At 42.0% G+C, this 26,828-nt stretch overlaps 2 long non-coding RNA genes across 3 annotated transcripts in view; both read left to right on the plus strand.

Annotated features, from left to right (window-relative positions):
- The window catches only part of LOC144293854 (uncharacterized), a 441,703-nt gene extending 433,649 nt beyond the window's left edge, over positions 1 to 8,054 (plus strand). For both annotated transcript variants that reach the window (XR_013361210.1, XR_013361209.1), the window contains exon 7: positions 7,924 to 8,054. This is a non-coding gene — a long non-coding RNA (uncharacterized LOC144293854). The remainder of the gene's footprint in view (positions 1 to 7,923) is intronic.
- A 2,151-nt stretch (positions 8,055 to 10,205) lies between these two features.
- LOC144293860 (uncharacterized) overlaps positions 10,206 to 26,828 on the plus strand; it is a 46,545-nt gene continuing 29,922 nt past the window's right edge. Inside the window, exon 1 of the long non-coding RNA XR_013361236.1 lies at positions 10,206 to 10,267. This is a non-coding gene — a long non-coding RNA (uncharacterized LOC144293860). The remainder of the gene's footprint in view (positions 10,268 to 26,828) is intronic.

Genomic DNA, 26,828 nt, shown 5'->3' on the forward strand with positions numbered 1-26,828 from the left:
CAATCAACGTGATAGATCATATCAACAAGAGAAAAAACAAGAACCATATGATCCTCTCAATAGATGCAGAGAAAGCATTTGACAAAATACAGCATCCATCCCTGATCAAAACTCTTCAGAGTGTAGGGATAGAGGGTACATTCCTCAGCATCTTAAAAGCCATCTATGAAAAGCCCACAACAAATATCATTCTCAATGGGGAAACACTGAGATCCTTTCCCCAAAGATCAGGAACATGACAGGGATGTCCACTCTCACCACTGCTATTCAACATAATACTAGAAGTCCTAACCTCAGCAATCAGAGAACAAAAAGAAATAAAAGGCATTCAAATTGGCAAAGAAGTCAAACTCTCCCTCTTCACAGATGACATGATACTGTACATAGAAAACCCAAAAGACTCCATCCCTAGATTGCTAGAACTCATATAGCAATTCAGCAGTGTGGCAGGATATAAAATCAATGCCTAGAAATCAGTGGCATTTCTATACACTAACAATGAGACTGAATAAAGAGAAATTAAGGAGTCAATCCCATTTACAATTGTACCCAAAAGCATAAGATATCTAGGAAGAAGCCTAATCAAAGAGGTAAAGGATCTATACCCTAAAAACTACAGACCACTTCTGAAAGAAATTGAGGAAGACACAAAGATGGAAAAAGATTTCATGCTCATGGATTGAAAGAATTAATATTGTGAAAATGTCTATGTTACCCAGGGCAATTTACATGTTCAATGCGATCCCTATCAAAATACCATGGACTTTCTTCAGAGAGTTGGAACAAATAATCTCAAGATTTGTGTGGAATCAGAAAAGACCCCAAATAGCCAGGGGAATATTGAAAAAGACAACTGGAGCTGAGGGCATCACAATGCCGGTTTTTATAGTTGTACTACAAAGCTGTGATCATTAAGACAGCGTGATACTGGCACCCAAACAGACACATAGATCAATGGAACAGAATACAGAACCCAGAAATGGGCCCTCAACTCTATGGTCAACTAATATTTGACAAAGCAGGAAAGAATATCCACTGGAAAAAGGACAATCTCTTCAATAAATGGTGCTGGGAAAATTGGATAGCCACATGCAGAATGAAACTAGACTATTCTCTTACACCAGACATAAACTCAAAATGGATGAAAGATCTAAATGTGAGACAAGAATCCATCAAAAATCCTGAGGAGAACACAGGCAACATCTTTTTTGTTGTTGGCCACAGTAACTTCTTGCAAGATACATCTATGAAGGCAAGGGAAACAAAAGCAAAAATGAACTATTAGGACTTCATCAAGATAAAAAGCTGCACAGCACAAGAAACAGTCAAAAAAATTGAAAGACAACCTACAGAATGGGAGAAGATATTTGCAAATGACATATCAGATAAAGGGTTAGTGTCCAAGATCTATAAAGAACTTATTAAACTCAACACCAAAGAAACAAACAATCCAATCATGAAATGGGCAAAAGACATGAACAGAAATTTCTCCAAAGAAGACATACACATGGCCAACAAGCACATGAGAAAATGCTCCGTATCACTTGCCATCAGGGAAATACAAATCAAAACCACAATGAGATACCACCTCACACCAGTGAGAATGGGGAAAATTAACAAGGCAGGAAACAACAAATGTTGCAGAGGATGTGGAGAAAGGGGAACCCTCTTGCACTGTTGGTGGGGATGTGAACTGGTACAGCCACTCTGGAAGACAGTGTGGAGGTTCCTCAAAGAGTTAAAAATAGAACTACCCTAGACCCAGCAATTGCACTGCTGGGGATTTACCCCAAAGATACAGATGCAGTGAAACGCGAGACACCTGCACCTCAATGTTTATAGCAGCAATGTCCACAATAGCCAAACTGTGGAAAGAGCCTCGGTGTCCATCGAAAGATGAATTGATAAGAAGATGTGGTCTATATATACAGTGGAATATTACTCAGCCATTAGAAATGACAAATACCCACCATTTGCTTCGACATGGATGGAACTGGAGGGTATTATGCTGAGTGAAGTAAGTCAATCGGAGAAGGACAAACATTATATGTTAAAGGGGAAAGGAGAGAAAATGAGTGGGAAATATCAGAGAGAGGGAGATAGAACATGGGAAACAAACAAAGGGTAGTGGAAGGGGAGGAAGCAGGGGGATGGGGTGACTGGGTGATAGGCACTGCGGGGACATTTGATGGGATGAGCACTGGGTGTTACACTATATGCTGGCAAATCAAACTCCAATAAAAATATACAAAAAAAGATAAATAAACCTTAAGAAAAAAATATGTTTGGACACAATTTAGTAGTTTCCTATATGGTTTATATAACGTAATGTTAACAGCACAAGCATAAATATCCTTAATTTTACAGATGAGGAAGGTGAGGCTCCGAGTGCATCTTGTAAGCTGGACCCCTTAGAAACTTTATCTCATTGACTTATCACAAGGCCTGTGGGACATGAAGCTTCCTCAGCCCGCTCAGTGGTGGAGGGCTGGTGCCTTTTTGAGTCTAACACAAAAATCTGTGACTTTTCATCACATCTCAGCTCTTTGGAGCTATAGGGTTGGTAAATAAGTCTAACCAAAGCTAAGAGTAAGATCTTTATAACTCAAATATTCTTTTCCTCCTTTTTTCCCTCCAGTTTTCCCAGGTTTATAAGCAAATAATGGATTAAGAATAAAGAAAAAAAAGAGAAAGAAAGAAAAATGAAGTAAACTTATGTATCATTCAATTACCCTAAGTCAACCATTTTAATTTTCCTAAGTCTCCTTTGAGTCTTTATCCAAGTACCTTCATATTTTTTGTTTCATCTTGGTATCAGGTATCATCTTGGATTCTGCATTCTTCTGATGTCACATCATGGGCATTTTCCCATGTTGTTGTGGGCCTTTGAAGCAACCATACTCAGGGGATGTAGATTGTTCTTGTAGGAACCCTGTGCTTCCCTGCCTCCCCTGTCTCCACTCTACCTCCCCATAGCCTCCCCCAGCTGAACCGTAGAGGGCTCCATGTTCCTGTGTGTGTTTAGAAAGGAGTGCTATGCTGAGGAGTCTCTTTGCTTAAAAACTCAAACTTGAGCATCTAATAAGAACTATTATGCATGCTGTTCCAGCAGTGATTTTTAAGGACTGCTCATCAACAGGTGCATCTATGTAAATCCCTACTTAAAACTGTTATATTGAAGTCCAGGAGGAAATGAAAGGTAACAACTCTCTAATGCCTTCATTTGCCCAGACATTCAGCAGGAATGGCAATTTCATTTAAGGGAAATTTTCAGCAGGAATCAATTTTTCTAAATCAAATTCAGGGGTCACTGATTGTTAAGGCAACCATGGGCACACTAATGATGCTATTTATAGTTTGGTTAATACGTATGCATAATAAGAGAAAATTATTTACAGAGATGATGAATTTAATACTGAGAGCGAAGCAGATTTACAGCCTGGAAAATGTAATTGCTTTTTGATATCAATTAAAGGACTGTTTCCAAAATCAATAAGAATTTTAAAGAATGGTGTGAGCCTGAATGAATGATAAGTAACTTGGAAGCAATTTTAAAATCTTCACAGTGAACAATTCTCTTGAGTCCCATGAAGGGCTTTATGGGCCTTTGAGGAATAAGGTAAGATTTTTTAAAAACTTCCATTGATTCAAAATGAAAGCAAAACTTGCACACACCACTGAACTCCCACTTGTATCGCTACATAAAGCCATGTTGGACATGGAGCTCTGGGAGTGATGAATCAGAGGGAATGAGAGAGCTTGGGAGTGGGTGCCTCATAAACTGGAGCCAGACAAAGAAACACCTGCCAAACCAGGAATGGGTAGCCCCTCAGCTCCAGATCTGAGCAGTGGAGGAGGGAGAGTCTAAAAGATACCAAAGGATGAAAGGCATATAAATTTGTCACTCTACAACTATCATGCATCTACTGAGTGGAGGCATATTGATAGTCTCCGAAGAGACATGAATGAATAAAAGAGGGTCATGTCCTTGAGGGGTTTGTGGACTAGAGGAAAAAGCAGATGTGCAAACAGTAACAGGGCAGTATAATCTTTGTTCTCATTTATGGAGAACTTACTATGTGACAAGGCAACGTACCAAACACTTGACATGCACTGTCTTATTTGGTTCTCACCTGGAAACTCCATTTTATAGATTTAAAAAAAAATGAGGCAAAAAAAGTTACATAACCTGCCCAAGGTCATCTAGGTAGCTAGTGAAAGAGCTGGAAATCAAACCCAAGCATTGTACATTTGTTAAAGTTGCTAACACTGTTTCCAGTTTGAGTCATGGAGTTTGAGTCATGGACCTCTGCTGTGTGGCACAAAGGTAATGGCCACAACACCAAGGAGAATCCTGTAAAGGTAAATGCCCAGTGCTGTGAAGTTGGCAGAGAGTAAGACTCACTTTACCTGGGGAAGGTAGGAGTCTCAGCCAGCTAGAACTCCCCAGAGGTAATGACGTTTGACCAACTAGTCAAGGGCACATGGGATTGACAAGACATGTAGGGAAGGATGTTTTAGGAGAACAGAATTGTAGCGTATGCAAGAAGGCAAACATGGGCCACAACATAGTCCCACTAATTGCAGAAAAACTTCCTTAAGCCATCTCAAACACTAGGTGTCATCACTGTTTTCAATGATTTCTATGGTATTTGCCCGTGACAAAATCTGTTGGCAAGTGATCACTGACTTTGTGTCTGAAGAGTGCCTGCTTCTCACCTGAGTTCTAGCTCAGGAATCTGATGATTCTGGAGTGTGAGTTCTGTCACTTTCTCATCATACAACAGTGGGAAAGTTGCTCAGCCTTGCTGAATCTCAGTTTCCCTATTTGTAAGATGAGAATGTAATACCAATTTCTAATGTTTGTTGTGCGGCATTATATGCAATCCTGAATCTAAAGTGAATGATATAAGACCTGGCACAGAATAAGGCTAAATAATTCTAAGTAACTGTATCTATATTAATATCTGTATCTTTGTCCGTATGCATACTTATCTTTTCATACTTGTGCTCAAAGAACACGAATCCTAGTTTCCATGACAAAATCAAGTACCATATTATCTACAGAGGTAGAGAAGCACAGGATTTCTATAGACTTAGAACTGAGGGACCCCCTAAGAGAGATTTTCTTGGAAGACTTGTTCAGGCTTCTGGATGTTGTCTGATTCTCAGCTGAGCAGGCTTTGCAGCACACCACATTTTAGTGTATAGCATCACATTTCGGTTTCAGTGAAAAATCTTAAACAATAAGCAGAAGGTAGACACATGACCTGATTAGGTTCTAACACATGGAATCAGCACATCAAGGCTTGAATTTTGGGTCCACTACCAACTACCTGTGGAAGCTTGTAAAACTTGGTAAACTTTGTTGTGCCTTAGTTACTTCAATTTTGAAATGGCAATAATAATTACACTTACCTCTTCAGATTGTTGGGAGAGATAAAAGAGAGGATGTATGTATATCTTCTAGGGCGATGCTTGATCCATAATGTATCCCAAAAATGCCCGTTAAAATTAATCATCAAAGCACTACTAAGTTGCAATAGGCGGCTTACTTCTTCCAATGGGTCATCATAACAATTAGTATGGCCCAACCAGCACAACCAAAAAGTATGTGGGCAATGGTCTGGAATTTTCCGCAAAAGGGTTTGATCTATATTCTCTCTTCCTCATGGGCTTGCAGAACAGGACTTCCATTGATCCAGAACAAATTTAGATAAGTTCTATTGTTTCAGAAATTGATCTTACGGAGTGCTGGCTTGTCTCCCATTACAGTGTCGCCAGGAAGAAATCAGCATCATTTTGAGATGAGGGAGGTACCGAAGGATCAATCCTTAAATACCTGAAAAGGAAACCCAAGAAGCAAGCTCTTCCAGAGAAAGCCTCACTCATCTGAGAGTTGACAAAGCAAAGGGTTAAGTGGATAGATTCTAGAAGCACTGTGGGCAAGTCATCTTGCTTTGTTCTGCCTCAGATATTTCATTTGTGAAATGGGGATAATTATATTACATGATTCAGAAGTTTGTTGTGGATCGAAAACATGCACATGTAAGCTTTTAGAAGCTAATAAATGCCAAATACTTATCAGATATTATTGATAATACACAGATTAAGTGCATTAAGCTTAAAAGTAGCTCCATGGGGGTGGGGGTGGGAGAGGAGAGGATGGGAATTCTCACTTCGTCGTTTCGGATTTCTCTCCCTACTCCGATAACCTCATTTTTTGTTAGTTCAGTTCCTTGCAGAAAGCATTTACTGAAGGCCAGCTGTGGGCCCAGCAGGGTGTGCAACTCTGTAGGGGACCCACAAGGAGAACAAAAATTAGAGGCATCATTTTCACCTCCAAGGAAATCTGAAAGGAAGACACTTCCATGCAGTGTGTACTTATCCAGTGTAGACACTGGTATTGCATTAGCGTAAGCAAAGAGAAAGGAGGAGTTAGAAACTCTGCTCTAAGCAATAACCCAGGGTGGTGGGAGGGCATTCTGGGTAAAAGGACATCAGAAACAAAGTCAGAGAGGCTTGGCCTAGTGTAATAAGTTGTGGGGTACAGTAAGGAGACCAAGCTGACTGGAACACGGATTGAATCTGGGGGCTGCTATAGGTAATGTTGGTTGGGGAGATTCAACCATTGCATGGTAGTTGTTGCTTAAGTACTTCTTGTTAAAGTACTGAAAAGTACAGTCCATGTACTGTCAGTAACCTTGGATGACCAACTTATTGCTCCCCCTCCCCCCCCCCCCGTCAAAAGTCCCTCAAATCCAGAACTAAAGATTAATGTCCAGTTCTACAGGGGATCTCCAGGGCCACCTGGCTCTAGGACTATGGCCAGTGATCAATTTTGATTGGTCCATGGAAGATCACCCTGATTATCTGTGCCAAGTAGATCTCAAGGTCTAGACTGGGGAGATGGTTCCTTATTCTCAAGACCACAGAGACCCACTCGTAGTCTGCTGTCCTAAAAAAATTCCCGTTGTCGTGCAAGGGCACAATGGAGCAAGCCTCCTGCTGCAAGGGTGTTTGTCTCATTCGGACTCAATGGCATGCATTTGCTCTTTCCCACAGGTTATCTGAGGTCCACACTGAGGTCCCCACACCAACATAGGACAACAGAATTGCTCATCCATTCCCCTGTTCCTCTGCTGCCCCTGATCCCAATTTTGTCACTGTGATGGTTGAGCAGTCACCTCTCCCATGCTTTAGAAAGGATATCAGTCATCACTTCAGGTCTGCCTCTGTCTTTTGATTTCCCTCTACAGATAGGTGGTTTGTCCTGCTAATTCTTTCTCAACAATTTCTTGTGTGTGTCTCCTCAACCTCAGGGCCACCCATCTCTCTGACTGGCCTGCTCCAAACCACTTGGTCAGTTAGCACACCACCTGTAGCTGAATTCCCTCTTAGCATCTGCCACTTCGATCTTGTCTTCCAAGTCAGAGAAAGAGTGTGTGTGTTGAAGGGGTGGGGGGTACTCATAGGGAGGGAACACCGATGCTGGTTAGTCCTAAGTTGACACATCTGTTGATGAGCAGGACAGCTCTGAGGAAGTGCTGATGCACTAGAGGATGCCATGGGCCAGGTGGGAAAGTTTCCTTGAGGACAAAAGGAAATTGATTCCTGATACTTTTAAATTGAAAGAAAGAAATTCTTCTTGTTTTTTTTTTTTTTTTTTAAAGGTTGGGTAATTTTATCAAGGAGGTTGATTATATTGGAATTTTTGATCGATTTAGAAGCATAATTATTTCAATTCAGAAATATAAAAAATTACATTGGCTAAAACAATCATTTTCCTATCTTGTGTTTAAACAGATTATAGGATTCTTCTCTACAGAAGATTATTGAGCAAAATCTGGATCTCCCAGCTGCTTGATTTGCTTCTTTTCCTGACTCAAGTCACACAAATGGTGCTTTTTCTTTTTTCTCCAGCACTTCATGACCAAAGATTTTGAAGAAGTCCAGGTAGACTTTTCTGGCGATCTTTTGAAGAACCACTGAAAGAATAACCAGAAACCATCTGCCAGATAAACAGAGGACCTAGGACTAAGATGAGAATGAGTCACAGATTTGTCTTTTTATTTATCATATCTAAAGTTTCCTGACTGTTATCATTTTCTCTTTGTGGGCTCAGTCACTTCCCAATCCAGTCCCCATAGCCTGAATTCTGTTTCAGCCCCTACAAGCATTTTCAGTTACTCTTCCCATCCTGGCTTTCATTTATTTTTATATGTTACCCCATCATGTTACCCCTGCGCATTTACAAACTCCTTGAGATCTTGGGAGTTCTGTCCCACCAGAGACCCACAGAAGTGGTCAATAGGCCCTCCATGACAATTTGTTCATTGACATTTACATTGATGGGAGAGAGTCCTTCTTGAAGGGAATTCAACCCAAGGAGGTTGGTTCTATACATTGAACCACCACAGACAATGGAAGATAAGATTGCCTTTGCTGCTGCAATTGTATTGTTACCATCTTTGTCTAAATGGATGACTGAGGGTACAGCTCCACACATCTATTGCCTTGGAAAGCCAATATCAGTAATCTGGACAGGTGCCAAGGAGACCTAACAGTGCTCCAGGGGACAGTCGGCCCTGACAGAGGAAGGGAGGCAGGGTAGCATCACAGTGCAGCACTCAAGCCCTGAGGTCAGCCTGCCTGCATTGGAATCCTGATTCTCCATCGATTTTCTGAATAAAACTGGCAATGTTTTCAGATGTTCTTTCACTTCATAATACACACTTATTGCTGAATGGCATTCCAGGGAATGTTAACTGACCAACTGTTGTTATCCTTTTCATGTATGTAGGATGAGTGGTGATAAGACCTTTTCATTACTAAATTGGTGATATGTGTTCTTTCTGTTTTTGGCTTGATCTATGTAGTTAGAGTTTGTCAATTCTGTTGAACTTTTCAAAGAACCAGCTTTTTGCTGTGTTAATTTTCTTTACTTTCCCTACTTAGGGTCTACTTTGCTCTTTTTCCAGTTTTTTTTTTTTTTTTTTTTTTTAAGTTGAGACTCCAGGTAATTGATTTTGACTTTATCTTTCCAAGTACAGCTTTACCTACAAGGAACAAATTTTGACGTGTTGAATTTCCGTTGTTTTACAAAAAGATCACTGTATCCATTGGATGCTGTGGATCTCCTCCCTCCTTACCGCTTCTTAAAAATTGGAATCTGATGGGATGCCTGAGTGGCTCAGCAGTTGAGCGTCTGCCTTCGGCCCAGGGCATGATTCTGGGGTCCCGGGATCGAGTCCCACATCAGAATCCCTGCATGGAGCCTGCTTCTCCCTCTGCCTGTGTCTCTGCCTCTCTCTCTTTCTCTGTGTCTCTCATGAATAAATAAATAAAATCTTAAAAAAAGTTGGAATCTGAAACAGGGGTATTGCTGCACCCCAAAGTGATTCTGGAATGGGACATTCCCTGAACTTTAAAAAAGGCCTGGATTCAGAGGACTTCATTCAGTGACTCTTATTTCCTTGACCCTTGAATGATCTTTTTCTTTGAAAAGACAATTGTATCTTTTTTGAGACAAAGAATTCTGTGATTGTTTAAAGTGTGCTCCAGTTATTGATTCTATAGCTTAAGTTGGTTAAAAATCCCATCTTGAATAGTCTGTTACTTCCCTTCTAACTAAAAAGAATGATAAGAATTAGCTTTACTAGGTTCTCCTGAATGCATATATTTCCAGCTCAGGCAATACTGACTTCGTTTTTCATGGTGCGTATTTGGCTACTTCCTGGGCTACTTTGCTGTACTAAATGGGATGTACATGGATTCCAAGAGTCCGTATGTACTAGCAAAGAATGGTGAAACTTTCTGAGTAGATAGGATATAAAGTAAGGGAAAGCATGTGGGGCCAAAATTTAGCATCTAGGTTTTACCACTCTGCATAGTACAGAGGTATAACAAGTCCTTTCTTCCCCCTGAGTCTGTCCTGCCTAGAGCATGGGCTGTGTGGCCCTCAGAGCAGAGTGTGGATGTGAAAGCCCCTTACAGGCTACAATGTACTATGGTGACTATTGTCTGGCATGGCTCTGCTTTAACCTCCCTATGTCTTGGTCCCTATTTGTCCAACAGATCTTGCTTTCTCCAGATGCACAGGGGCCCCATATTTGGGATAAGCTTTCCTTGCTTTAATGGTCTGTTGTTGCTGTCTTGAAATTCTTAATAACTTTCAGTACAAGGACCTACGTTTTCATTTTGTGCAGGGTCCCACAAATTCTGAAGCTGATCTTATTTACCTGAAAGACGACCCCTTGAAGACAAGGTAATGGCTTGAAAAGTAAAAGGGACACAGCAAGGCTCCAGGGGCAAAACTCATAAGCAGTCACAGACAAGTCAGGTCCAATTTGGGATGACATGTCACATTTCTGTGCTTCGCTAAAACAACTTCCAGCAGCACCTCCCCCGTTCCCATACCTCTTTGTAAGGAGAATTTTTGGAAGGCTAAATCATATTTTGCCGGATATTCTTCACCATACACCTGCCCCAACAACTCCCCCAGTGCTCATTCACATCCAGCAACCCAAGAATCAACAGCATCCATATGGTGCATCCTCTATAAATGAAAGCTCTTTTAATTAGTGATGGGACACCTCAAATAATTTCAGCAGATGCTTCCATTTCATGCAAACAGGCACATGTCTTTGCAATTGGGCAATATTGTTCTAATTATATCATAGCCTGCAGCCCAACTGGGTATGTCTCTTAGACAGTCTTTCTGAGGGAGAGTACGTGGGTTGGAGATCTATTTTATTCACTCTCCCACCTCCCTAACACACACTATATCTCCTTTCAATATTTAATGTTTGTTAACTGTTTTTTGTTTTGTTTTGATTTTCACTATTTTGATTTGCAAGTGCTTTTAACAGTCCGGAAAGGAGGAATGGGAAGGACATAATTATTTGGCAGGAGAATGGGTGAGGAGAGAAGGCTTTAGGATTTTCCTTCTTTTTATAATTTCCTTAAAAAGAACAGGTCTATTTCTTCAAGGAGGCTGCAGAGCAGACTGTGTGACGCAGAGATTCCTTTCACTCTCCCCAATATTCTGGGATTCTGTGGCAGAGATGACAGGGCTGTTTGCTATAATTAAAGCTCCCCTAGGAGGGGTGGGAGAGAGTGTGGTCTCTGAACAGACTGGGTTTGTATCTGGAGGTGTCAGCATGATTCCACGTAGTTCTTGGCAAACAGTGTGAGAGGGACCTGGGGGCTTGTCATGCTTGGGAAAGTATGTTATCTGGGTCCACAAGATGCTGGTGATGGATGTACACTAAGTTTTTCTAGCTCATTCTCCACCTTGTGAGCACATAGTAGGACCATGCTTCTGTCCTTCTTTGAGGGCTCCTATATGGGGCTCCATGTACTTCTATATATCCTTCCATATGATTTACTTTGGCCAATGAGATATGAGTGAACATGAACTGTGCCCCTTCCAGGTAAAAGACATCAAGAGCCTGACTTTCTTCCTGCTACTGTGGTGGTCATGGAAGCACATGTCAAGATGAAGCTTCTCTCACCATGGGTCACAGAGTATCTAATCAGAGTAGAACCCCCCCATGGGCCTAGGACAGTTTTGTTGTGTTACACTACAGAGATTTTGAAGTTGCTTGCTGGTGCAGCAAAGCCTGCCCTCTCCTGACTAACACAATAGTGGCTAGAAGCCAGTCACTCTCTGGGGAGTTCTCTCAGGTTACTCTGAGCTAAGGAAAAGAGGGGTTTCTGGAGGAGCAACCTGAGGATTGGCAATACTGAAAATAAGCAAGAGAAGACCTATTGGTAAACACCCATCTTAGGAACATTTCTCTCTCATTCTGGTACACAGGAATAGTCAACCATGAGGCTTTCGGGCTATTTTAGGGAAGAGAAAACAGCTAGACTCTGGAGCAGGGAGGCACAAATAGGATGACTCACTCCAAGTGGAGAAATAGGCCGAATGAAGCTGTGGTTGAGGCTACTTCAAGAGAACCCAAAGTCTCCTGGCAGACCTGATAGCCTAGTCCTCCCTGTTGACCAGGAGCAGGACCCGTCCTTTGCACTGTGACCTGAGTGCCAGGCCGTGTTGAGGCACTGTGGAGGACAGCTAGAGGATATACCCAGATGTTCCATTTGGTAGGGGTATCCTGAAGGTCGCCTCACTTGTTTCCCCTCCCTCATGGTTGTATAGGTCCATGATTTCTTGGTGAACAGTATAACAATCTGCTTTCCTGGTCATCCATCCTCTGATGACCCCAGAGCCTACATCAGGCTCAAGGTTAAACATTCACACTCCTGCCTCACTTTACCTGATATTGCTCTGGGAACCATCACTAATGAAGCCTCTACTTATAGAATACATGATGTAGGCTTCAAATGACCAATAGAAGTGTTTGAGCATTTCTCCATCTGTAAGTTGGGGAGCCTTGTATGGATCTCTAATATTCCCTGAGTGCCTCAATTTTTTTTTTTAACTAAAACAAGACATAAACAAAAAGGGAAGAAAATAAGAAGGAAAGCAAGCTTTTTATTTCAAACCTCTTCCACGAAGCACTTCAGTCTGCTTTATTACAAAGATAGTAAAAGTAATGGGGTTAAATTTAGATAAAAGCAAGGAGACAAAGTAACTTTTATTTTAAGTAGCACAAAGCCTATTTAAAAAGGCCTCTCTGGGTAGATGCTCCAGGCTGAGTTGCATCCAGCCTAAAGGGTTTCTTATTCTGTCCACTGACAGCAGAAGGCTGAGAGGATGTGTCTTGCAGTGCAGGCAGTGTCCCCAGTGTCTGATGGGTACCTTCTCCAGGCTAAGGTATACCGATCACCTATTGTAGAAGGGAGCCCAGAAGCCTCCTTGAGTCTTGCTTAGAGGCAGGGGTTGGGTGAGATCACCTCTCAAGAGATCTTACAGCCAGGAAGGACCATGCATAATTAGAATTAAAAAACAGGTAACTATAGGAATTTAAACTTCCATGTGTTTCCTACCTGAGGTGGTACTCAAAGGAGAGAGGTTGGGGCAATAGCCAAGTGAGTAAAATATCTGGCATTATAGCTGAATACACACAAATGCTAGTGGTTTCAGGATCTCATCACCAGGGAGGTCATTTTGCACTTGGTCTCTCACTGTCTGGTGGGGATGACAGACAAATGTATCTTGAATCGGGGTTAGGATTGTGTTAGAGATAGGTCCAACTTCTGTGAGGGTGCTGATGGAGGGGGTTCTGATTCTTCAGAGGAGCGGACTCCAGTCTGGATGTTGAAAGAAGTGGAAATGAAGTGGCGGGACTGTGAGGGCAGCATCCCTGGGAGGCTGAAGCCCTGGCAGGGAAGCAGCAGGAGGGGAAGCTCGAGAGGGCCAGGCATCAGCAGCAGAGGAGGACAAGAATATGCCAGCGAGGGAGTGCTGATTTCCTCTCAAAGCTGAGGGAAGCTGGGCAAAGATTTTTTTAAAAATATTTTTAAAATTTATTCATGAGAGACACACAGAGAGAGGCAGAGACACAGGCAGAGGGAGAAGCAGGCTCCATGCAGGGAGCCCGATGTGGGACTTGATCCCGGGATGACGGGATGACGCCCTGGGCCGAAGGCAGACGCTCAACCTCTGAGCCACCCAGGTATCCCTGGGCAAAGATTTTAAACACAGTCAGACAGAGCTCTCTCTCTCCAGCCTTGGATGGAGAGTGACTAGACAGCAGTGACATTGGTAGAGGTAATCCTGAAGCTCTTGCAGTAGAGCAGATGAGAGATGGCGAGACCGGAGGGGGCAGGGAAGCAGGAACAGAATCTGGGACGCCCAGGATGAAAGATGAGCACATCCCTCTGCTTTTGCCCTTTCTTGGGGAAGAGGCAAGCTTGCCAGGGTCTAGCCTGGACGTCCTTCCCCATAACAAATGCATCTGAAGCTTTGCCTGGGATTCGGTTCAGCAATAACTGCACTGCTGAGACTCTGTGTACCCTTGGCTCACTCACTCTGAGCAGTCAGTGGCATACCCTCAGCCGAGAAGCAGCTCTCCGCAGTGTCCCCCACACAGCCTCTTAGCTATGAGCTCTGGGCTTCAGCTCTGTGTCACAGCAGCCACTCTGCGGCCTGGAGGGTCACCCCACTCAACTCCAGCATGTCTAGTGGGCTGCCCAGAGCAAGCAGCAAGGAGTGGTACTGAAGGGAGCCCAAGAAAATGGGTTCCCATCCTGATATGACACAACTCTTCCTGGGCCCGGCTTTTCATTTCCAGGAAATAAGGAGCTCAGCTGAATGATCTCTCGAGGTTCTTGTAGTACAACAGTTCTCAAACTGTTTCATGATAATCTTCTCAGGCTTGTTATCACACGGATGGCTGGGCCCCACCCCCAGAGACTCTAATCCAGTAGGTGTGGGTTGGAGCCTGAGAATTTGCATTTCTAACCAGTTCCCCAGGTGCTGCTGCTGCTCTTGCTGGTCCAGAGCCAGCTTTGAGAACCATGTTTTCCACCTCACATTCTCGGAGAGCAGTGTTTTGTCATGCCATCTGGGTCGTTCAGCCCTTTAAAACAGAAGAAGAACTGCCCTATTTCAGTTGGTGAATGCGGGGTCCAGGTTGATTCTCGCACACAGGTGCTAAGCGGTGTTCTCTGGGCTTTTGGACCTGGGAATGCTCTGAGGGAAATGGGCATGGTGGGCAGCAGCTGGGAAGTCGGGGTGAAGTCAGGGCAGATGTGAGGCCTGAGATCTCCTGATCTCACCTGCACAGCTGTGTGGTCACTTTGCCTTTGCCTGCTTCTCCATTCCCTATTCAGCCTCTTCTTTCCTGATCTGTGGGAAAATCAATGCTTGCAAGGTATTAGAAAAGCCATGGAACTGCCCTTACCTGCCACCAGGTGACACCTGATATTGATTTAGCTTATGAAAGTGATTCACAGGTTTGCTGAAGCCTGGAAAAGATCAAATGTTATGAGCCTCATGATCCCATCTTCCTTCTCTGCTCTCAGCTAACACTAGAGGAGGTAATTGGGAAATAATAGACCAAAGAAGCTTTTTTGGTGTGCTCACAAGGAGAACAAAATACAGGAGAATCATTTCATTGGGAAGGAAGGGATTTTAGTATCATTCGTTTTTATTTAAGGCAATTTTCTCTTTAAGTGCAACATCCTCCAGACTTGACCATTACAGAACAACAATTTTAACACAACCAGTAAATCAAAGAAAAAATTACCGTGGAGGGAAGCATTTTACAGATGTTCCAATGGTTATGTACCAGGCAGGTGGCTTAGAGCTGGGAAGGGCTGGAGCCTTCCAGAGAGTCTGTGCTGAGGCTCCCCAGTCCCTTGGAGGATACACTCTACTCTCTCTTTTAGTAGGAAAAGTACTGGTAATAAAACAAATATTTACTAGCTTGTGACTTCAGGCAATTTCAGTGTCCCTGAGTCTTGATTTATGACAATAAATTATAAACTTATTTGGTAGGGTTTTGTGTAAACTGAAATAATGAAAAGTGGCAGTGCCGGATAGCAAGTGTTAGGCATTGCTATTGTTATTATTAGGACATTAGAAGTAATAGCAATGGAATAGCAGCCCCAGCAGGAGGGCAGGGTCTCCACTTACTGAGTGCTGTGGCACCACAGGGATTTGTGCCCTCCATACTGTTTGGTCTAGCAGGAGGACCACATGCCCCAGCCTCCTTTGCAATTACGTTAGCAACACGTGACAGACTTCTGACCAGTGGGATGCAGGTGCAGTGACGTTATGAGCTGGTTCCAGGCTCTCGCTTACAAACATTTTACAAAATCCTCCAAACCTTTCTTTCCTGGCTGCGTTGACCTTGAGATCTCATATTCCATGTGTTTTAGCTACAAGATAGAGGAGGGCTGTCGGACCTGCATTATAATTTATCTGAGTAATAAATAAACATTTTCATGTCAAGACCCTGAGACTTGGAAGTTTATTTGTTACTGCAGCATTGCTTATACTATTCTGAGAAACACAAATGTCTACTGCCTGTTAAATAGTAAATTAGACACTTGAATAAATAATATGACCTCATTTGATCTTCACGAAAACACTGCAAGTCTGCTAGTCTCCTTCACCGGCTGGCTTACTGCCCCAGCTGCCCTCTGCAAACATGATTTGTGTTGGTATACACTATACTGCAGAGAGCTTCTATAGTTGAAAGAGAAGGAATTCTAAAACTGGCTAGTGTTAAGCCTAGAATTTCTTTTTCTTATTGATAGAGGACAGATCTACTTTCCTTTGACAATTAAGGAATTTCATGTTCTTAGTCATACAAGTTCCATATGGGATCTCTGTTGACAATTCACAATCGTTGTATCTTATTTCTAGACTATTCTTTTTATAATTTTGTGCAACCATGCTTAACTCTTAATTATTTTGATATATAAAATCTTGAGTTAAATGAATATCATAAGCTTTCTTTTGTTTACAATTTGATTCAGTGCTGGCCTTCATTACCTACTTCTATAAAGTCGTATTCCCACTAACTATAGTTCTCATTGCTTTTACATTTTATATATGTCTTTGTTTGTTGTTCATTATTGCTCATTTATTGTCCACATCATTTCACCACTAGAATGTATGTATTTCAGTACCTACAGTTGAGATTTTCATAGATTCATATGCAATTTTATTTATTTATTTTATTTTATTTTATTTTTTTAATTTTTATTTATTTATGATAGTCACAGAGAGAGAGAGAGGCAGAGACACAGGCAGAGGGAGAAGCAGGCTCCATGCACTGGGAGCCTGACGTGGGATTCGATCCTGGGTCTCCAGGATCGCGCCCTGGGCCAAAGGCAGGCGCTAAACCGCTACGCCACCCAGGGATCCCTGCAATTTTAAATAATATAGAGAGATCTCTTGTGTACTTTGCCCTGTTTTCCCCCAACACTTTGCAGAACTGTAGTATGATATCATACCCAAGGCACTGGCATTTTATACAATCCAATTTTATTCAGATGCCCCTGGTTTTACTCGTACTCGTATGTGTCTGCGTGTGTGGGTACATGCATGTGTGTGCAAATTCGGCTCAATACAATTTTATCATTTGTATAGGCTTGTATTTCTACCACCACGACTGAGATACTACGCAGTTCTAATACCAGAAGGATTCCTTCTGTAGCCCTGGGGTACAGAAGAGAAAATAGGTAGTTAATCCTTATAAATGTCTCAATAACTCTAAGAATACAAGTGAGAAGTAGTATTTTTAAATTGCTTTCTTTTCCTTGATTGATTTGTTGTTGTTTTTGTTGTTGTTGTTGTTCATTTTGGTTTCTTCTTCCATACTGTTGATTTTTCTCCAAGGTTTTGTGACCTTTAGCTGACTTTTCACATTCATGAGTGGAAGACAAGGCTGTTTGGGATGGAGAGCACACAAGGACACTTTTGCAATGTGCAAGATCTGCAGGGAGTGATGATGTTGAACTTGGGCAGACAACCAGGTTCACGATTCCCACCACTGCCTAGATACACTGGCCTTGACCCTCATCACAGCACTTTACTTCATTTTACTCTTTTTTTTTTTTTTTGTCTGTTTTGTCTTCATTTTTTTTGTCTTCATTTTTGTTTTTTTTTAATAATAAATTTATTTTTATTGGTGTTCAATTTGCCAACATACAGAATAACACCCAGTGCTCATCCCGTCAAGTGCCCCCCTCAGTGCCCGTCACCCATTCACCCCCACCCCCTGTCCTCCTCCCCTTCCACCACCCCTAGTTCATTTCCCAGAGTTAGGAGTCTTTATGTTCTGTCTCCCTTTCTGATATTTCCCACACATTTCTTCTCCCTTCCCCTATATTCCCTTTCACTATTATTTATATTCCCCAAATGAATGAGAACATACAATGTTTGTCCCTCTCCGATTGACTTATTTCACTCAGCATAATACCCTCCAGTTCCATCCATGTCGAATCTAATGGCTGAGTAATATTCCATTGTATACATAAACCACATCTCCTTTATCCATTCATCTTTCGATGGACACCGAGGCTCCTTCCACAGTTTGGCTATTGTGGACATTACTGCTAGAAACATCGGGGTGCAGGTGTCCCGGCGTTTCATTGCATCTTACTCTTGAGTTGCATGGCCTCCATCTCTGTTTGCTGGTCTGCTGAGGAGGTTAGGAGATGCATAGTCTCTCCTGCTCATTTTCTCTGACATACTGTGGGCCCCAGGGACAGCCAGGTACAGAAGCTGCAGCATACCCTCTGTGACTCAGGGAGGCACAGGGCCACCCAGCCCAAAGGATAACACCCCAGCGGATGCTAGTGGTGGTCTTCCTGAGAGTTATACGAGAAGAAATCCATTAGGTGAGCAAAGAAAAGTTTAGCACTTTTACTGACATGAGTTAATCTAAAATATGAAAGGCAGTAAGGTTTACTAACTTTAGCATATGGATTGTCATTCCTGAAGTGAGAATAGGAATTCCTTAATCCACTTGTTTGCTTGTCTTATGCTGAATTGCAGTTTGTATCTTCTTGGCTAAGGAGATTTATGGATAATACATTCCATTAAAAAATGTAATCTTTGCAAAATGGTTAAGTGATTAAAAATTCTGGCATAAAAAATGTGAATCAAAGAGAATCTTAAAATGCCAACACTAGTAAACAACTGGAGAATCGCAAAGCTGGTACTTCTAACTTTCATTCACTGCATTATGTGATGAAAATAATGATGACTTCATGAGATCTGATGAGGATTTGGTCCCTAAAATTCAGACCTATCATGAAGACTATTTGGAAGATAAAGTCTCACTCATGATCACTAATGATTACTCTCACTTAAATATAAATTATGTTGAGATGTTTGCTAATGAGATTGTATATGTGTATAACTTATAAATAAATTTATATAAATTGTAGATGTGTGCCTTTTTTTTTTTTTAATGACAAGAGTGATTCAAAACAATTTGGAAACCATGGCCATAGATAGTCCTCTAACTAATGATTCTTATTATCACATCACAGCCAAACTCAAGCTGGGAGACCCTCTGGGGCTCCCCTGGGAAGCAGTGCTCTTACTGCCACTAGAGCCTTCCCTCATGGTTTCAAGTGCAATGATGCAGCCACATCTGTATTCTATTGTCCATAAATTTTTTATCATTTCTGTTCCATTGATGACACTCTTCCTTATATTTAAGGGGCTTCCATGGATTTATTCTTTTTGCCAAATGTCACTGACCCTTTTGTGTGATTCTGCAGGGGGAGAGGACAATGCATATGCACAGGCTACCATCTTAAATCGAAAGCCAAAAGGTTGCTTTTGAACTTGGAGAACAAGAAATTTCCTATGAATGTCTCCTCTGCAAACCATATTTTCTTTTTATTTTCTGTTGGTCTTTATTAAAACAAAAGTCAAAACAAACAAAAACAGCCTGACTCAGGGATCAGAAGATAGAGCATGCAAGCTGAGATTTTATAATGCAATGGAGGACTTCTGGGGCCTCACGTGGCTTTGGCAGGTTGTCTAAGGGGAAGGTAGGGCTGGTGGAGGGAAGGGCAAGTTGTTATTGTCACTGGGTGGTGTTATTTAAAGGGAAATTAGGAAGGACTGTTTATTTCCACCGAGAAAAATCTCCCCTCCAATGTGAAGCTAACATTAGAATTAGAATCACGCATCCCTCACCCAACCCTACCCCAACCACAATGAGGCACCTCTTGGAGCCCTTCCCTGCTTAGGTCCTTGGAGAGTTCTGAGTTTGTTTTTAATGAGGGAGGCTGTTTCTTTACCACAAGACCCTCCCATTGCCTCATTTTACAATGCACACACTCCCTCCTAAATATGTCACGTAGCACATTCAACACAAAAATGAATTTAAATTAATTGGGTTTGAGATTCCTTTTTTGGAGAATTTCACGAGGCTCTTTGAAATAACAAAAATGTCACAAACACGGGTTGGGAAGCAGACATCAGGTACAAAGAGTATGCTGGAGGAAAATACAGTTGTCAAAAAGGTATTTTTTTCCCCCTGCAGTGACAGGTAGCTCTGACAGCTCTGGTTTGTCAGCAGGCAGACACATGAGGATGAGGGGATCAGAAATGAAAGATGCCAGTGAAAATAATTCCTTCCATGGCTGTGAAGTGATCATGACATTGCTGTATCATAACACAGCACTGAAGACAGGATCAAAATGAAATCTCTCAACCTGCAGAAGAAGTTTTTACCTGGTAATGCCCTCTTTCCAGCCCTTTCTATATTTTTATATCCACCCTGAGGGTGAATGGGAAGGGACAGGGCTGAGGAGATAGCCTGTCCATGTCTGTGGAGTTCTGGAAGCTGGAGGCTGCTTCAGACAGTGTGGTTTTCAGGCTTGTGTCCCTAAGAGAATGGTCCCCGGGAGGCGGAGTGCCGAAAGCTCCAGGGAGGGTGAGGTGGGTTGTAGTGCTTAGGGTCCAGCACCAGGGGGAGACCTATCTTCTGAACTAGGAGGCACAGACACCTCTGTGTGATGGTCCATTTGCACTAAAGCCCTTTTCTGTCTTCTGAGTATTGCAGATCATGGGAAGGGTGTTCACTTTCTTGTTAAAGAAGGTCTTAGAGAAACAGTCTCTCCTCAAAGATTTTTGAAATAACTGATGACTATTATAGTTACTTTCCTGAATGAACAGAGGCTGGGGGCTATAGCTAAGAACATAGCTGGCCACAGAGTCTTGTTTACCTAGACACTGGGATTCTCCTTCTATCAGCCAGTGATAACAATGGAAAAGCAACTTTCTGCTAGGTCTGAGTTGAGGTGGCCATGGCCAAGAGCGAGAGAAGGGCTTTTGGGGTATTAAAGCTCAGAATGTGGATGAATGTAGGAGCCAAGGGAAAGAGAAAGATGCTCTCCTAGATAGGTCTCAAATGCTTGCTCTCTTATGTGATCTTCTATGGCTCTGCTTTCTTAGGTTTTTCTGGACATTGGAAAAAATAATTGTATGTAAGTAAATATCCTAGGCCAATTCTGGTGATAATGATTTTCCTAAGCTTACCATCTATAGAGGGTAGAAGTCTTTCTTTTTATACTTTCAAATTTAAGACCTACCCTCTTAGCCTATTGCCCTGGAGATTGGGGAAAAGATTTATATTCATCCAGCACTGTATATTTTGGAAAACCTGGCAAGTATGCATGTTTGCTGCCCATTGGTAACTGTGAGCTACCAGTTTTAGCCTTAGATATCAAGCCATCATTTCATCTCTCCATTGAAAAAATACAGGGATCTTTTCCAAAACCCTACTAAAATGATATTTAAAAGATAAAAGGCATAAACCTTCAAGGACAAAGAGACTATAAGAAAAGCAGCAACAACAATATTTTTGAAAGCTAGATTGCAGATGTACAAGTCATATGTGACTTAGTATAAAGTGAGCTGAATCTAAAGGCCACAGTCAGGACAGCTGAAAAGCAAACTGGTTTCCAGCCCCAAGCCCTCTAAAGATTCAGAACTCACTTCTTCCAGTACCCTTGAGGGTGGGAATGGAAATAGGCCTAAAATCAGGATGAATGTGGTTCTCTAGATCCCTCCCACTCCAAAAAGGTGGACAACTGCTCCTTCTCTCCCCCTCCAAAATCCTGGAGGCTTCTATCCTGGAGAGAGGAGAAGGTTGCCTGGGGAGTGGGGGGTCTCAGGCCCATGTGAGTCAAGGTTACCATAAAGAAAGAGAGAGAATACATGCAAGCTTATGTACTGGATGTTGAGGCTGCCAGTCCCCTTTTCACTATTAGCTCCCAGGACTCTAGCAGCCAGACTTGACCTTCTAGGAAGGAGATCAGAAGAATTTTCTCTAAGGAACCTGACCAGCCTGAAGATAATAAAATTGAAGTTTTCTAAAGAAAAGTTCAGTCAGCACTTCACTATGTGACATTCATGATGGTAACATTCTGGCCACTTGCACAGAGCTCCCAATCAGCCTTTCAGTTTCCTAATCTTAAATATAAGTGGACAATCAAACATAACCAGAAAACAGAAGAAGTCCTCTAATTTAAAACACAGAGATCAAAGCAAGTGAGAGAAAAAACAACTTAGGGAAGATGCGAGAATAAAACAGTAACAACAGCAACAGCAAAACCCTATCATTAAGGTCTAGTGATAGCCAGAAGAAGAGGTCTCCATGAAACAAAAGAAGAGGAGGCTATCAACATTAACATTTAGGGAGCAAAGATACAATCTTGAAAATTAAAAATATGATTACAAAAATATGATTATTGATAAACAGCTCAATGGAAGATAAAATTAAAGCTACCTCCTAGAAAGTAGAAATAAAAAGAAAACAAAAAGAAAAGCGATGTAGTCTAGAAGAAACTATAGAACATTTTAAGAAAGTCTCTGGGATCCAGAATCTAAATAATAAAAATTCCCAAAAGCAAGAACAGAGAAAATGGGAGACAGGCATCCATCCTTTTCATGAAGAAATTAAGGAAACCTCTCTGAATTGAAGGGCATGTCTTTCCAGGTTAAGAAGACTGAGTTCCCAGTAAAAAAGCCAAAAAAAAACAAAAAACAAAAAAACAAAACAAAACAAAAAAAAACCCAACTTCTTCCCATCACCCTCCCTTCATCCATGAAAGTGAACATATTTATGATTATTTACATCACTGGACAATAGGCAGAGCAGAACTGTAATCCTTGGGAGAAGAGAAACTCAAGATGAGCTGACCTCAAGTTCACCTGACTTTCTATCTGGAGACACTTTTCCTATCATAGTGCAGAGAAGTGGAGCATCATTTTACTGACCTGAGGAGGTGGGTACTAGGGTTTGAAGCTGCTGCCATAGCTTGGAGGGATAGCTTGAACACACTGAGAGACCTGTAATGCCTTCAGGGAGCAGATTCTGCAGGATAAAAACTTAACAGAGGTACTCGATGGCTCACAGTGTTGGGAGACATTAGAATTTGGATTTAGTCATGAGAAGAGTCCTTATGAACTTCTGAAATATTCTAGGGATCCCCGGAACACTACATCTTAACCATATAGATCATGTGCTTTATAAGAAAGAAACAAATGGACATTAACATAGGCAGAAACATCTTTAACAAAATACTGGTAAATTGGATCTGGACCCAGAACTATATAAAAACAGTAATACCCTTTGGCTAAGTGAGATTTATCCCAGGAATGCAAATTGGCTTATTATTTCAAAAATAGTGTAATTACTACATTAACATGATAAATGGAAAATGTGATTACCTTAATAGATACAGAAAAAAGTTTGACAAAACTCAACAACTATTCATGATAAAAATTCTCAGGAACTAGGAATAGAAGGAAATTGCCTCAAACTGATGAGGAACATCTATCAGAAAATCCTCTAGCTAACTATTCTACTTAATGATTAAGTATTCAACACTTTTCAGCTAAGATTGGTATCAAGGCAAGGATAGTCACTCTCATCACTTCTGTTCAACTTTGCATTGGAGGTTCCAGCCATTGTAATAAGGCAAGATATAGAAAAAGTTACTAAGATGTGAAGAAGTAAAATTGCCTTTATTTACAGACAACATTATTGTGTATTTAGAAACCTTAAGGAATCTACCACATACTGAAAAACTCAACAGAATCTAATTTATGAAATTGGAAAAGTATGAAATATATAATCAATACAGAATACCAATAAATATCTGTAAAATAGTAGGAAATAATAGGAAAATGAAATCACAGCCCAATACACACATTTTAATCCAAACCTCAGGATATTACAGATGATAGGTTAGGTAGATAGATTGATAGATTAGATAGATAGATAGATAGATAGATAGATAGATAAGAGATTATGTATATAGATAAAAGGCATTGCAGGATAGGATAGGGAAAAAGTAGATCACACGAAAGTATATGAACATTTCCCCCATAAACAGAACAATACCTGTTCTACTCTTGTTTTTGTCACCATAATAAATGGCACTCCTTGTCTACCCAGTTGCTCAAGCTAGAAACCTGGAAGTCATTCCTGACCATACCTCTCTCTCAGGCACCACAGCCAAACTATCACCAAATTCTGGTAATTCTTCCTTCAAAGACAGCTTTAATCTGCCCACTTCTCTCTGTCTGAGTTACAATCAGCCTAGTCCAAGCCATTATCATTTCTCACTGGGACAGCCTCCTAAATCCTTTTCCCAGATCTAACACATTTTCTCCCAAACAATTATTGTGATCCTTTAAAAAAGTAAACTGATGGTGTCCCTGCTCTGTTTAACATGCTTCAAAGGCTTCCAATTTCCCTGAAAGCTGTCCAGACTACAAGATGCTACCTGAGCAGAGAGAGAGGTGAAAAAGCCCCCCTGCATTTCCCTGCCTCCAGCTCTCTAATGTGCTGTCAGTGCCTCCCACTGGCTGAGCCTGACCGGATGCAGTGGTTAAGGGGCTATGGGGAACACTACCTGCAGGGATCTGTCTCTCTCTGCCTCCACCTCGAAGACACAAAATATCAGAGCAAAGATAAGAAATGGATCTGAAGGTACAGAGGTGCAGGACCTACTTTATCTGGAGAGGTCAGGGAGTCCTCTGAGGAGGTGACTTCAAACTGGGCCTTAAAGGATGAGAAAGAATGAAGGACCACACACTCCCGGCACAGGCAAATGCTCACAGGTGGAATAGGGGAACTGTGCTGTGTTTGAGAAACTGAAAGAAAGGCAGCATGTCTGGGGTACGATGAGTAAGGGGCAGAAAGACTTGAGATGAGCTGGAGGGAAGGACATGGGATTGAACATGCAGGGCCCTGAAGACTGTGGTACAGCATATGGACTTTGTTTTAGGTGGCAAAGTCTGGGGAACTCCATTTTGGGAAGATTCTTTCTGGCTGCTGTGTGGAGAATGGATTGGCCCAGGTTATGTGAGGATGCAAGGCAGCCATGCAGACCAGGAGTTGGCAGTGGGAGTGAAGAGAACTGGGCAGAGTCTGGGTGTATTTCCTTTACTCCTTGGCTTAGTGAGAGCAGAAGAGAACTCAATGCTCCCAGGGCTTCTTCTCAGTCTAAAGACAACTTCTCATGGGTCCCTGTTCCTCAATTACCAAGGTTCTTTCCTTCTCGTCAGAGAGACGCTGGGCTGGAGCTGGCATATCTTATGACCCTAAAAACCTTGCTGACTTAGTCCTTCTTCCTTGGAGATTTTTGACTGTCTGGACCTCTTCCTGTAGACATTGGTGCACAATTCTCCTGGGCCACAGGCCGCTCATATTGACTGTGTATGAAGTCAGTGGATTTAGGAGAGGGAAATAGAATGTGTTTGACAAGGGCTGGGACTCTCCCACCCTGGGCCTTGATTCACTCATTTTCTTAAATTCCTTTCTACACTGCCCGTTTTCCAGCCCATTTCTTCTTCTTCTCTCTGAAAAACTAGTTAGAGATAATGGCCCCCTCCCAGCCCAACTCTGTGTGTGTGTAACTCACATACCAAGAGCAATTATCTGTGATGACAGTCCTGTCTCTTGTGTCTGTGGATAGGTGGATAGAGTACCCACCTCCAAGCAGGAAGCTTTTCAGCCACTCAGCATTGCCCTAAAATGACCATGAACAATCTACTTACCAGCCCACTGACCCATTTCTTGGATCCAGTCCTACATCTGCTCTGTTTCTAGCCCTAGGCTCCTTCTCTGGGTTTGAAGAGCTTTCACTGGGTTTTAAGGGAAGTGACTTCAATAGTCAAGAGGATGCTCCAAGCACATCAAGAAGGACTTGGGACAGAGCTGAGCTACAGTTGAGGCATCAGGCCAAGTTGAAGCTCACAGATGGCTTTTGACCAATCACCTTTTCAACCTGTTTACATACTATGGACATTTATTGGGCATTATCTTTGTGCCCATCCCTGTTCTAAGTACTGTAGTGAATGAAAATTAATCTCAAGGTAGGTTCTCACCTTTACATGTTACCTGGTGGAATAAACCCCATATTCATTCAGCCAACAGTCATCTTTCCTGCCTAAAAATGCATCCTTCCCCTTCTCCACACCAGTGAAATCTCACCTTTTGGTGGCTCTATAGCAGTAAAGATTCAAAGGAGCCTCAGGAGGCTGCTAGGGTAAGGCTACCTTGGACTGGTGACTGAAGAGGTAAATCTTTGTCAGCCCCAAATTTGAACCCTGCCCTAATCAGATAGAATTTCTCCATAGGACTCTCCTTGCAATGTTCCCATGAAATGGTTGGCCATGCTCCCTCAGCTCTCCCACTTGCAGCATCAGGTTTGCTGTGTGCTAGAATTACTCACTCTGTACCTGGGCAGCTCTGTTATAAAGTTCTGTCCTATAATGAGCATAAACCTGCCTCTTTGTACTGTGATTGTTCTGTCTTTCCAATGACTCAGAACCAACCATCCTCACTTCTACATGAAGTTCTGAAGGGAAAGGTTGCTCTCGTGTGCCATCTGAATGGCAGAAGGGCTCAGCCATCTATTCTCCCCATTCTCTCTTCTTAGGCTTAGTTTTTCTTTCCTTTAACATCCTGGGGGCTTCCTATGGACATACTCCCTGATATGAGGTCGGAGCCCGGAACCAAACTGAGCACTCCAGTTTGGAGAAATGTTCTTACCTGAGTTCACTGGGGTTATCAACTCATCCATAGGGCACTTGGCTTCTCTCATTTCACCTCTCTCTACCTCACTTTCCTGATCGATCAAAGGAAGAGAAAAATAGTACTTGCCTCATAGGGTTGCCTCAGGGTTAAAACAGATAATCTATGTAAGGCATTAAACAAATGACTAAGTTAATCAGCTTAGCATGAGTCACCTCTGGAGCCTGAGACAATAATTTGCAGAAAAGAAATTTATTTTGGCAAGAGAGAGCAGGGAATGGAAATGGAGGACTTGGAGGTCTACAAACTAGTCCTAGAAGAGGGAAACAGGAAGGACGGAAGACCATTATATGGTATGTTCTTGAGTTGGTCACCACTGATGTCAACTAG

This window comes from Canis aureus, chromosome 22, assembly GCF_053574225.1.
Source record: "Canis aureus isolate CA01 chromosome 22, VMU_Caureus_v.1.0, whole genome shotgun sequence".
Lineage (NCBI taxonomy): Eukaryota > Metazoa > Chordata > Mammalia > Carnivora > Canidae > Canis > Canis aureus.